Below are 14,352 nucleotides of genomic sequence, written 5' to 3'. Positions count from 1 at the left end.
TACATATCCCTAATCTCTTTCCAGCTACTCTGGCAGGTGCTTTGGAATCTATAGAGGAACATCTGACATAATTCCCCTCACCAGTTACAGAGTAGCATTAGAGAGGGTTAACTAACTCTTTAAAAAAACTTTTTAGAAAAGAGACAGCATAGTAAGACTTTTTCAGAGTATAATGCATTACCAAATGAATATTACAAGAAGTCCCAAGCCAGGTGAAAATATTCAGAATGGATTGATACTAAATATTATTTAAGACCAAAACATCTGCTCGGCTTTGAGTGATAAGAATGATTGGGACATATGGCTGGGAATTTAAACGTCCAGCCAAATGGATTCAGTGCTAGCCAGAAGGTCTGGAGACTGATTCCATACAGCTGTAACAAATCCCAGGAGAGAAACAATGTCCAACTGGAGAAACTGTTACTTAGATCCAAGCAGCATGGATCCAACGATGGATTCAGCACTGGACAAGAGATGGCCATTTGAGTCAAGGTGGGGTGGTTCTTGCAAATCTATCCAAAATAAGACCATTAGGGCATTATTTATTATTCTCCACTGTAGTAATTGGCTGACCAGTCAGCAGACCTATGTCAGTAAGGGTACATTCATTGATGTAACAGATAAAATTCCAGCAGCTTAGAAGTTTAGAACTTAGAGCAGTGTGCCTCAGGCAGCTTTCTGCTCATTGATTTAAGGACTCAGGTTCTTTCCAACTTGCAACTTCACTAACATCAACTTCCACAGCCTCAGACTACAAGTTTACATGTGGAAGGATTTGATGGTCCTTGACCTGGAAGTGGAACAATCCATCCCACCCACATTTCTGCTTTTTGGAACACAGCCACAGGAACATAACTTGCCCAAATAACCCTGGTAAAAGTAACCTATCTGTGTCCCCAAGAAAAAGAGTCCCAGCCACTAAATCAGATAGCATGCTTCAGTTGTAAGTACAAAAGTCTGAGTCATACACTGTGATGAGCATATCTATAGCCAAGACATACTTCTTTCCTTCAAAAGACTTAGATAGAACTATATATAAATAAATGTTAATGTGATACCAGATGTATTTGGTTCTATAACGGAGGCATTAAAAATTTTCTTTCAGCCCTGGCTGGTGTAGCTCAGTAGATTGAGTGTGGGCTGCAAACCAAAGTATCGCAGGTTTGATTCCTGGTCAGGGTACATGCCTGGGTTGCAGGCCATGACCCCCAGCAACCGCACATTGATGTTTCTCTCTCTCTCTATCTCCCTCCCTTCCCTCTCTAAAAATAAATAAATAAAATCTTTAAAAAATTTTTCTTCCAAAGGAGGAGCTTCCTGGAAGAGGCAATATTTGAACAGAGCTTGAAGCTCCGGGGGCTCACCATCAGGGGGAGATGGAAAGACTGCATGAAAAGTGACATGACAACAAGTAGCTACCAAATGGCTAGAGATGAGTCTATGAAAGTTGCAGAGGTAAAGACGTCGGAGAGATGCTTTGAGACCACTACATGACAGGCCTTTACCACCCTGCTTGCAGTTTGAGCCGTTTGAAAATCTGTAGCATATGCTTAAGGAAGAAACTAGTGTTCAGAACATGCTAGAATGAAAGAACTAAAGATAAAAGCCTTTGGGAGCTATTCAAACTAAGGCAGTGGGGTTAGAATGGAGAAAACAATTAGGCAAAACATTGGAAAAAATAGATTTGAAAAGGCTTTGAGATTATTTACACCAGTGGCTAATCCAGAGATTTTGTGTTTCACTACCAGAGTGTTTTCAGTTGTTAATCCTTGGGAATTATTTGATGAGTTCCAAAGAGCACTTACAGTTGTTTTTGTTAGCTAAGACACTGTTAAAATTTTCCCAGGCAAGAGCTGTTTCTGGGTTTGAGCAATGACATCTGAGAGCCTTGCCCTTCAGAGAAGCACAACAGAGATATGTTCTGTTGTAGACACACATGCCGTATTGTGAAAACAAATAATTCTGAATGAGAAATAACATAAGGTAGATGACTTTCCCCTTTTAAAGCTCTTGCTGGCAAATATTTCTTTTATCTTTAAGTGCCTTCTCTTGACCAAATCCTCACTCAAAGTTCTCTTCTAGACATTGTCAGGATATACATATTCCTTGTAAATTTTACAAAAAGTTAATTAAATTTCAGTGAGTTTGAAGGTTTCACGGGTCCTTTTCATTGTTGTAGACTTCAGCAGAAGGAAGGGTAACACTGGAGTGCTTCTCGAGTGCACATGTAATTCTCCGCCGCACATTCGAGAATATTCATTACTTGACATGCTCTCTGGGAATGAAGGTTTTGAGAGTCCCTCTCCCCCTTTTTTGATGCAGGGGAAGTATTTAAATGTTTAAGGACTATAATAGCCTCTTGAACTCCCATTAGACCTGCTAGTAACAATTTACCAGATGTAAAACATCAGAGAGTATTAACGTAGAATCTTCCAAGCCTGGTCTGCAGGTGTTCTGTCCTAAGAACATTTTTCCGTTAGCTACTGAAAATGTTACTCTGCCAAAAAGACAGCCTAACCCTTGTTAAGTTTAAAACAAAAGATCTCCATCGACTCCTGCAGAGAAGAGGTAACATAATTTAGATGACAACCATGGTGTTATAATTAATATGTTTCTTGTAGATCAATAATTTTCTTAAAATGATTCCAACTTTCAGAGAAATCTTACTTCCATTAAGTATACTATATGCTATGTTTATATAAGTTGAGACTGCCCACTGGAAATTCAGTACAATAGCAGAATTTAAATGAAACAGCATTGATTGCAATAAAAATTTTAGCTAATAATATGACTTTCAAATGAATTTTAATTATAGAGGACAGTATTTATGTGTTCTCATAATGATTTCTTCTAAGGTGTAGCTTTCCTTTTAATAGTGGATAAATTTCCAAAGTATTAAAAAGAGAAGGAAAGGACTTCCTAACACTATCTAGGATTACATTTATTAGTTCCTGATCATTGATAGTATTTAGAAATTGAGGAAGACTTTGTTAAAGTAAGTGGGTAAAGGACCAATAATCTATCAGAAGATAAAGACTGAGCTTAGGCTACTCTTATTTGCCACAAAATTTATTTGAGTTCTTAGTTTTTATCCGTAATAACCACCCTACCCACTACCTCGAGTTATTCTGCAGAATAATGAGCACCTGTTTCAGCACTCACAGAAAGAAGTTCAACACTCCCGTGGTCTCTCCAGGATTTTCAGAGTGTGATGGCTTATCTGACTTCATTCTCTTGGCCTATGTTGTTCCTTTCTTAGCACTCACAGCTCTGTTAAGTAGTCTTGTTACAAAAGTCTACCAGTTTTCAGCACTGGCTGGTGTGGCTCACTGGATTGAGTGTCAGCCTGTGAACCAAAGGGTTGGTGGTTTGATTCCCCATCAGGACACATACCTGGGATGCAGGCCAGGTTTTCAGTATAGAGCATGCAAGAGGCAACCACACATTGATATTTCTCTTCCTCTCTTTCTCTTTCCCTTCCCCCTCTCAAAAAATAAATAAATAAAATCTTTTTTAAAAAGCCTACCAGTTTCTCTTTTCACCACCTGAGAGAATGATACAGTTTCTGTATTTTAATAGTAAAATATTGGAGCAGTGATGAAGATAAAGACAGAAAGAAATAGGTTTTATGCTATAATTGGTTGTTCATGCAGGATTTTTTTCCACATTGCAGTCCCTGTTGTATCATTCCAGTTTACTTAAAATTAGTCATTGATGTTTTAAAAATATCTTTGAGGTTGATTTTGATATTTCTTCAAAGTTATTTCATGGACTAGAATCTGTGATTCAAAGATTAGGCTACAAATGTGTAATAATCAGGTTTTCTTCTTAAAGTTTATGTACTGAGTTTAAATAAAACCATAACTGAGAATAGTTTTGATGTTTAATAAAAATAAAGATTCCCCTGGCCAAGTAGCTCAGTTGGTTAGAGTATTGTCCTATATGCCAAGGTTGCAAGTTTGAAACCCAACCAGGGCACATACAAGAATCAACAATGAATGCATATGGCTGGAACAACAGATCAGTGTCTCTCTCTCTCCCTCTCTCTCTCTCTCTCTCTCTCAAAATCAATGAATAAAAATTTAGTAAAATAAAATGAAAATTAACTCCCACTGACTTTTCGGTAGTATGGCATTGGAGGAAACATTGTTTTGTTTGTTAGTTTTTTGTTTATGCATTCAGTGTCACAATTTCTCCTACTCTGAGTGTAGAATGATACTACAGAAGGAGTAATTATTTACAATATATAATATTTAAATAAAACAGCAAAAATGAAATAAGTAGAAAATGAGGAGTAAAACAGTCTTTGAAGCTAAGTTTGGGTGTATAATACCTGGCTAAACCTTTTGGTGAGGTACATCAGGTAGTATGGAGTTTTGATATGTAAAATAGTGTGAATTTCACAAAGGTGAAATCAAATAGTGTGATTTGAAGGGGCTTAAAATATTTTTAATCAATATAAAACATTTCCCAATTAAGAATGATAGGCATACATTAAAGTAAGAATAATTGAAATCTGTCAAATATCTTGAAAAGTGTAAAGGCATTGGTAGGTCATCAGTGAAAATTCCGATCAGGATGAATGAGAATGTGCGTGAGAGTGCCTTTGGTGCATTTGCTTTGTTTTCCTGTCCTTCTGCAACTCCTTTAACTACATGGTAGGATGTATCTTCTGGTTCTTTTGTAAAGGCAGGATTTTCTTTCACCTGCACTTACCATTTTCCCAAGGAGGGAAAATTAAAGTTTCCTGACATGTATAAAAAAGATTAAACAGTTTAGCTACTTTTTAAATAATTTTCCCTTGCTTGTCAAAAGCAGTAACCTTGCCATCAGGAGGAAATGGTTATAGTATGTTGACACTTCACAGATAAGGAGTTTATTATTCATGGAAAATTTAGGAATATCTGCTGACTCTCCCAGATTGCTAAAACAAAGCAAAATTAATTTTTTGATCCTACAGATCTAAGGTATTTATCTCCAGCTTAATAAGCATCAGGAAGAAGATGAACGGAAAGGCAGGAAATACAATCTAACAGTGAAATGTGTTTGGTTATGGAAGAAAGTTCCAACGGAAAGGGTGGAAATGCCGGCAGCCTGGATAAGTGAAATCCAGCTGGACAAGGTGCTAAATTATATTCAGTAAGGATTTAATATTGCTCTAAAAAGAAATGCTTCCACTATCTCATAATTATTTAATAAATGGATTGCTCAATTGCAACTTTAAGTAAGTTGGGCATATTGGGGTATGGAAATGGGACGTACACAGTAAGTGAAGTTATTTTCTCCTCAGAGGGATTTGGCTGCTTCTGGGTATACAGCAGGTTCTGTAATGTCTTCAAGCTTCCTACTTCCATTAACACTGAGCACATAGTCTATATTTGGCAAATATGTGCTAGTTAAATCGAATTGTAATGTACAGAGTGCAATCTTAAATTATATTAGAAAAGGGCCATGTTTGGTTTCGTGAAACACATTTAGTGATAGTGCTAAGCCTTGGATCTGATGACTTAAAATGTATCTTTAAATCAGTAGAAGTGCGGAAGAACATGGCCTGTTGGAAACGATGGGATGATGACTTAGATTTGATTATAGCAAGACTGAGTCGAGCAGCTGTTGAGATTGCATAATGATATGAGAGTTTCTCATCAGGCCTGTAACATGTTTCCACTAATACAGATTAAGAATGTCTGGATGAACTATAATTATCCCCGTGGCTTTTGCATAACACAATTAGGCCTTTCTAATGCAAATTACTTTTATTAGGTGAAAGATGATGTTTAAAAGTTATGGAAATGGCCACAAGAAGCATTCAACTAAGGACAGAAATATTGGCACTCATAATAGTATTGCAAAAAATATATTTTTCATTTTGTTGTATAGAGTTTTCAGAATTCAAAGTTTTTTTTTCCATGACAGGCATATGAAGGATGGTTTCAATTATGCTGACCTTTTTGCTGGAGTTTGTACACCGTGCCCAGACCACAAAATGGAAAATGCAGTCTTTGTCTGCTTTATATAAATACAGTACTGAGATCAGCCTGTCTTTAAGTGCCTGATTGCTATTTAATTACAGAGAATTCAGCAACCCAGCAACAACAAAAACAATAAAGATTCATTTCAGAGCCTTCTTATCCTTCCTATCATGTGGGAAGAATGTGATATATCTGATAACTTTACATACCTAGGTTTATTAAATGATACTCATTACATGTTTTTATAAATACTACCTTAAAATACATAATGAGAATGATTACATTGGTCAATAAGAGTATGAATGCAAAGTATTTTTGTTTATTGTAACACGAAGATATTAAAGAAACTGTGATGTTGTAAATTTTAAAAAGTTGAATCTGGAGTGAACACATGGGAATTCCAGTTCCAGCTCTGAAGGGTGGCAGGCTCTCTCTAGGCAAGTGTTTCTAACCTCTCTGATTTAGTCTTCAGTAAAATGAAGTTGGTAATTCCTACCTTGGTGGGCTGTTGAGAAAATTAAACGAGATAATGTGTGATCAGTATTTTAGCAATGTTTTTTATTTCATCTTATTTTGAAAAATAATTCACAAGAAATGCAAAAGACTAATAAGATAATATAAACTATAATACATTTTTATTTCATCTCGAAAGAGAAAATGTATAGATTAAAGGACATTTTTGAGGAGAATAGCACACTTGAAACTATCTTTTATTTATAAGATTGTGAATTTATCTTTGATTACAGAATAATTTGTTTCTTCTTCTTTTTAGCACCTTTAAGTGAAAATGAATTATTTAGCTCTCTCTTCTCTAATACTCTGAGAGGGGGTAAAAATTTATGTAATACTTGTGCAAGTATCTCTCAATTATTTTCTTTCCTTAAGCCCTTTTTTTGAATATTTAGAAAAGTTTTTTCCTTTGTCATGCTCATATTTCACTCCTAGTATTTTGCCTTGGAAAATATATCCTTAAGAGGTGCCTTAAAAAATGTGTGAGAACCAAGTTTAGTATAAATTTGGTCATTGAAACTTCCTACCATAACTTTCTTTGTCATTCTATTTCCTGTTGGTGGTAACAGTAATGTAGACGGAATACTAATATTTTTTTATGATTCCACGTTTACTTGGTACATTCCTTGGTAAGGATAACTAGGATGGGTTAGGTAAGATGATAAAAGGGAAAAGAAGACCCACATCCTAAAGGTATTTCACTTTATAATACAGCAGTAAATATGAATATAGAAAGCAAGATACATGCAAATGACAGACATTGCAAACTGCTATCAGAAATGGAGAACTATTAGACTTTTCAAGAAGTTTTATTTGTACTTAATCTATCAAGACTAAGCATTTGTTTTTAGTAAATTATTTTACTAAAAAAATAAACATGCATTAGTGCTAAATAGTAAATTAAACTTGGTATTTCTTTTGTTTTTTACTAACAACCTATACTTAAAGCATAGTCTTATTTAATAAATTATCATCCTTAACCAAGACCTATTGTTATATTAAACAATTGCCCCTGCTTTCTGTGTAAATTAAGTTGTTAGGGATTAAATAACTGAGATGATCAGAATTTGTTAGGTTTACCAAAGAATCATTGAAAGAAAGATTTTAATTATAGTTATAAAACACATTTAATGGGTAGGTCTTTGTGCTGCATGCTTTCATACTTATCATCTTCTTTTAATTTAGAGATTGAGAAACTGAGTCTGAGAATGATAAGATGCCTTGCTCAAAATCAGTTTCCCAAATCCATTGCTACTTTGTAACTCCATCCTGAGAGGGAGAGATTTCTAAGAAAAATAAAACTTCCTATTCTTTTCCAAATTAGAAACCTACCAGCAATTAGAGTTTTTCTTTGACATTGAAGACTTACAATCACTGCTATTCTTTCACAAAATTTAGTATTTGAGAATACTGCTTACAAATAAAGCTGAGTTAATATTTTCAGGAAAAAATATAGAAAGTTACTGGTATATAAATGCAATACATTTAGATCTGTGTCATTACTTTAAATAGCAATATGATAATCTATACTATGGATATGTCATAACATATTAAATCATTTCTGTATTTCTGGATGTTTATATTGTTCCTTCTACTTCATTATTTCAAACAGCCCTGTAATGAACACCACTGTTTATGCCTTCTTTTGCAAAAGTCAAATTGCTAGTTAAAAGATATCATGCATTCAACAATTTTTGACAGTTTTACTTCTACCAACAATATACTGAAGTATTATTATTAAGAGAAAATGCAATACATTGAGTACATATAATAAATCACACATATGATAACAACTGAATATGTAAATGTATAACATGATAACTCAAATAATACACTAAACATCCTTGGAGGAAGGATTAACACTGAGCAAAAGGAGGAAGGAAAACTTTCTCCTAGGAAATGCACGTGTGTTGTTTGAATGTTTGACAATAAAGATGAGTTTCTGTACTGCTATGCATTTTAAAAATTAAAGTAGAGAACCACATGTAATTAATATAGAGGTACAAAGTAAACAGCATGAAAGCATCAAATCTTAATTTCATAGCTTTGATATGATGACATTCTGATTCAAATATGTCTGGATGTATTTTGTGGTCTGAAATCCCTCATATACTAGCATGTGAATTATTTTTGCAGGTAAAAATAAAACCATAATATTATCTTGGTTTCCAAAACAAATCATTTCCATCTGTACCACTGAATGAGTATAGTTCTGACTTGGCCACATGAATAAAATTACATATATTTTTAAAAGTCACTATTTGCTGAAGACCTTAAGCAATTCATATGCTTTGCTTTATGACTAGTTTTGGCAATAAAGATCAAGACAGCTAACAGTATTTAAGCTGTATCTAGAAATAGTGCCCACGGAATTTAAACTGAATATGTATTTTAGTTGTTTCTCCTTAAATTCTGAAGTTCAAAGTTTAACTTGGATTTGTTTTCTCAAGTTTATCTGTAGTCAAAGTCCATGAGATGGCTTATGTCTGTCAATAGTTGACCTAAGAGATTTGTCCCATGTTGACACTTTGTTCTTTTCACACTAGGCTGTTTATGTAATATAGTTGTAGTATTTTCGGTGTGCTCTACTTATGGGATTAAGAAATCATGGGAGTTTTAGCAGACATAAATATTAGGACTTTTAGTAGGATTTTGGGATAAATTATTTAGTTAGTAGTTTATTTATTCTTCTTCCTCATTCATTCCTGAATAACAATTGATCACTTATTGAGTGCCAATCATGTCCATAGATTTATCAAAAGAGCAGTATAGTGAGATAGAAATATGAGATCAATGAGTTCCATAAAATACTGGAGTTGCTATATGAGAACTTTATGTAAACAAGGGCAAACTGTCTAGGAACCTCTTCTACCAGGGTCATGAAGAAGTATCAATTTATGTGTGGAAGCTCCAGTGGAATCAGGATAGACAGCAGCAGGATTATTTGAGTACATGCCGTCAAAGCATGTAGGAGGGTTTGGTTAGAGGTGATGTCAATAAGGAAATAAGGCAGGGATCAGATCTTGGAAAGCCTCAGAAGCCCTGCTCGAGTCCCTGAACTTTTTCTTTTAGGCAATGAAGACATATTTGAGGGTTTTATCAGGAAAGAACTGAGCTGCACATTTTAGATAGAGACCTTCGGCAGCCATGCAGACAAGAAATGATTCATTCAGGTAATATTGAGACATGAAATACCCCAGAGTGGTGGTGATGGAGAGGTGAGGAGCTGAGGAAGGATATTTTAGGGAAGTAAAAGTAATAATGTGGGGTCAGTAATAAAATGTGGGTGATGTGGAAACTGCAGTAGTATGGGTTGGTTTCCAAGCATCTGCCTTGAGTCAGTAGATGCAGGGTCATGCTATCCACCCATAGGTATAGAAGGGACAGATCAGGAGTGAAGGTAAGGAGCTCAGGGTCTAGCCATGTTTTGTTTGAAGTGTGTACAGGGCTGCCAGGTGAGGATGCCAAGTAACCAGTAGCATGTGTGAACCTGCAGTTTAGAATACAGGTTAGAGGTATCGATTTGTTGATCATCAGCAGTTAGTAAGTGGAGTGTTAATATTACTCAAGGCAAAATGTTGACAGGAGAAAGAATGAAATTAAAAACAGTGATTGTGCAAAAAAAAAAAAACATTTAAGAGGAGGAAGGGGAGCCAGTGAAAAAGCTCTCCAAAAAATCTGTGAGGTGGTATTATGTGCAGTTAACTGGGGACCCTGGGGAGGTCAGTTTCAGTAATGTAATGGAAGTGGAGCCACCCACTCAGTGGCATAGTAGAACTGAAAATAAATGGGACAGTTCAAATGAACAAATTTATGTTTTCTTTTGAGGAACTTAGCTGTGAAAGGGACATTATAGAGGAGTCCAAAGGATAGAGGGATGTATTAATTTTCAAAGTAAAAGATACATGAATATAATTGATAATTTCTGCAAAAGGATCAGGTAAAGCAAAAGTGTAAGAATATAGAAAACATGAAAATTATTCTTGAAGCACCTCAACATGAGGTGAAATGGAGAGATGGCTAGTTCTTTATGGTTGCTAAAGCAGAAATGTATGGGACATCTTGTTTACGCTCACCTATGGAACAAGTATTTTTAAATATACAAAGACAATACATCCAAAACAGGAGCCTTCCCTCTCATTCTCCTCTGTTCCACCATGGACAAATATGTTTCTTCTCAGACATACCCTTTCAACAAAAAGCATTAAGATCTACCTCCTTGCTCAAGCCCAAAACCTAAGTAATCCTCAATCTTTCCCCTGAGATTATTGTCCAAACATATCAACTGCATTCGTTTCTGTCTATTTTCACTACTGCATTCTAGTCGAAAGTATCAGTGTGTTACGCTTGGATTGCAACAGCAGCCTTCCACCATCTCTTCCTGTTTATGTGGAGTCACTTCACTCCCCATTCCTCATCCATTCTCTGATTAGCAAAGTAAATGTCATCATACCTTAAATGAAATCAAGTCAGGCGCTGGCTTCAAGTCTTTGATAACTCACAGTGGGCATGTGGTAAATGATAACTACTGTCATCGTTATCAGACTTTCTCTTTTTCTTTCTCTTTTAGTTTCCCTTTTTCCTTCCTTTACGCTCTAATAGCAAAGCCATTATTAAAAGAAACTGATCATCTTACTTGAAACATATAGTAACTGATAGATTTATGGCAAATATAACCAGCATCAATGTGGCTTATTTCCATCATAAATATTTGACCCTTAGTTAATGGCTTGTTTGAAAGAAATGGGAGTAAAACATGGTTTCTATCACTGGTGTTTTATTTGGCCCTCCAATTCCCAGTAATAAGACAATACTTTAAAAAAAAACAATCTTTGAATTTTATTAGGCAGATGACAGACAATATTCATTCATATGCCATGTATTTCAAGGATATAAATCAGAGTGATATTTTTAAGTAAAAATAGAATAAAAAGACAAAACTCTGATATATTTGATCTTTTGAAAAAGTCAAATCTCACAACCAAAATTTATATAATAGCAGTGATTGGGACTAGGAGCATAACATTGGCCAATAAGATCTGAGGGTTTATTTTTAATAATGTATTAACTTTAATTCTAAAAGTGAAGGCATTACAGGAAAATCTGTAGAGATCTGATCTACTGGAAAAAATTTACTCCAAGGAAGGTAAAATGAAATTGGCCAAAGATAGTGGTTACTAATTCTGGTGGTGGAATTCTTGTGACGTCTAAATATGATTCTGAAGAGATAATATCCTTATATGATGGAGTTGGTTATTAAATTGGAAGACACCAATTTCAAATTCAGACATTTCCAGTGAATATGCAGATACATGATATATGTAATATACTATTGTAATATCATATACGTTAGACTTTTACTTGTATCTGCCATAAAACACTCCTTATGTCCTAAACAGATGAGAATAAAAGAAACTTGTCTTTGCTTACTATGAAGTTGTAAAAGCCATGAAACCAATACTTTAGGAGCATTACCCAGCTTTGGTTCTGGTGATGATTTAATCAAGTATGTGACCATGGAGCTGGCTCTGGACTTGTCACTTCTTCCTTAACATGAAAGAAAAATTTTCCTCTTGCCTCCTCTGATAGTTCCATTCTACATGTTGGTTGTTTTTGTGGTTTTTGGGAGTGGTGGTGAAATAATTTGTTATTTCAGCATATTAAATGTTATATTAAGGGGGTTTACGGGGAATCTGAAGGCTTACTTGCTAAAACAGAAGCAGTCCTTATAACTTAAGAGAATAGACTTTGGACTGTATCTCTCAAGGGAACTTAACCAATAACCACTTTATCATTATTTAGTATTTTGCATATCTCTCTAATGTTTTAATAATAGACCAACTGTAATTAGTAGGCGGAGCTTGGACTGGTGTTTAGTGCATTATTTTTAGCTCTTTGTTTTCCATGTTTTAATGGCTGTTTTATAATTCAAAAGAAATCCTAATTCATATGAAAGGCATTCTAAATTAATATTTCCAAAGTTATTAAGGTAATGCAACTAAATGGGAAAGTAGTTCCTTTTATCGGTTGGAGGCATGAAAAGGAAGGGGTGGGAAAATTGCTTAGAAGTCTAGGAATTCACTATTTTACATGTAATTATATCATTCTATTTTATAAATATCTACTATAAGCAGAACACTGAGCTCAGCGCTAAATATAAAACAGTATTTAAGAAATTATGTGCAGAATGGATCTCAAGGTCCTTATTTTGTTTTTCCCTGTGACATCTATTTGCTCATTTGTATTTATGGAACTTTTCATCTCTACAGCATGTTATTAAGCTTCACACTAAGTCTGAAAGTTAACACTTCAGATCAGTAAGCAAATAAAAAAATGTCTTTTAAAGCATGCAATGGAAAAATGTGTTTCTTTCAAATTTTGAAAGATTTATCTATACACAGAATGTCTATCTACGTGTCAAAGATACTCAGATGTTTAGCTAAGCATTTCGCAGGCCAAATATATTTTTAAGGTGAAAGAAAGAATATTCATTGGAAACCAGACTTGGCTCATGGTAGAACTGTGTAACAAAATCTTGGTATCTTGGTTATATTTGTATATGTTATTACTTATATGGGTGAAAATGTACTATATGCAATAATTTAATGAACCAAGATCACCAGAATAAAGTTTCATGAAGGCAGGTATCTTATTTGTCTTGTTCATTATCCTGTTCATTATACAGTGCCCAGTTCAGTGCCTGGTGTATATCAGAGCCTTAACACATATGTTTTAAAATAATACCATAGAAAGAGATAAGCTGAAGTCTTGAGACTTAGCATCTGGTCATAGTGCTCTCTCTAAGCTAAGATCTAGGCCAAGCCATTTCTCCTTCGCTGGGTCTCATTTCCCTCATCTTTTAAAAATAAGGAATTTTTAGATTGATGAGGACTCTTCTGATTTTATAAAAGTACTTGGCTATTAGAGTATTACATCTAAATAACTCTGCAATCACTATCTTTAAAGAAATACACTTTCAGAGGTGATATAATTACTAACATTATAAATTAGTTCGGCTAGTATTTACACTAAAATTTTCACAATACTTATTCCCTATTATCACAGTGAATAGTTATAACACAATCTCCCCCATAGAAAGTGTGCATTAGGCCCTGGATGGCATAGCTCAGTGGATTGAGTGCGGGCTGCAAACCAAAGTGTCGCAGGTTCGATTCTCAGCCAGGGTACATGCCTGGGTTGCAGGCCATAACCCCCAGCAACCACACATTGATGTTTCTGCTCTCTTTCTCTCTCCCTTTCTCTCTCCCTTCCCTCTCTAAAAATAAATAAATAAAATCTTAAAAAAAAAACAAGGAAAGTGTGCATTAAACAGCAAGAACAGAGTGGTGTATTCTTCTGACTTTTTTTAGGGGAAATACAGAGTCAGAGTTCAGAATGAATTTTTTTTTTTAAATCTGCCCTGTGGTTGCTGCAGGTCAGGACTGAGTTTCAGGACCGGCAGGCTGGAGCTCCTCACACTGAAGGTGGTGTGTGAAGAGATAAAAGGATGAGCCTACTTGTTGAGCTGAGACAGTACTCATGTTAAATGAAAATCACGAGTTTGAATGCATCCTTGTGGAAATCTGGAACAGTTATTAGTCAAAGATAATATGAAATTAATATATTATAAAATCATGTGTAAAGTATGTTTTCTTAATGCTTCTCAATCAATCTAATTTTTCAGATCTTCAAGAATTTTACTGGGATAATTATCCAAGTGAAACTCCAAGAATTCTATCCAAATGGTAAGTGGAACTTCTTATTATATCACCAAATCTGTTCATCAGAAATTAATAGAAGTTTCTGAACTTAATACAAGTATTGAAATGAGAAACATGAATTGTCACTACCCACTCATTTTTTAACTCTT

At 34.8% G+C, this 14,352-nt stretch overlaps 1 long non-coding RNA gene across 2 annotated transcripts in view; it reads left to right on the top strand.

Annotated features, from left to right (window-relative positions):
- The window catches only part of LOC123827251, a 180,228-nt gene that overhangs the window by 10,669 nt on the left and 155,207 nt on the right, over nt 1-14,352 (top strand). For both annotated transcript variants that reach the window (XR_006787201.1, XR_006787202.1), the window contains exon 2: nt 14,167-14,227. This is a non-coding gene — a long non-coding RNA (uncharacterized LOC123827251). The remainder of the gene's footprint in view (nt 1-14,166; nt 14,228-14,352) is intronic.

The sequence above is a fragment of the Phyllostomus hastatus genome, unplaced genomic scaffold (assembly GCF_019186645.2).
Source record: "Phyllostomus hastatus isolate PE091 unplaced genomic scaffold, TTU_PhHast_1.1 phas_contig_86, whole genome shotgun sequence".
In the NCBI taxonomy this organism is placed as follows: Eukaryota; Metazoa; Chordata; class Mammalia; order Chiroptera; family Phyllostomidae; genus Phyllostomus; species Phyllostomus hastatus.
Note: the sequence above shows the minus strand (reverse complement) of the source record. Positions and strands in the feature narration are given on the sequence as shown.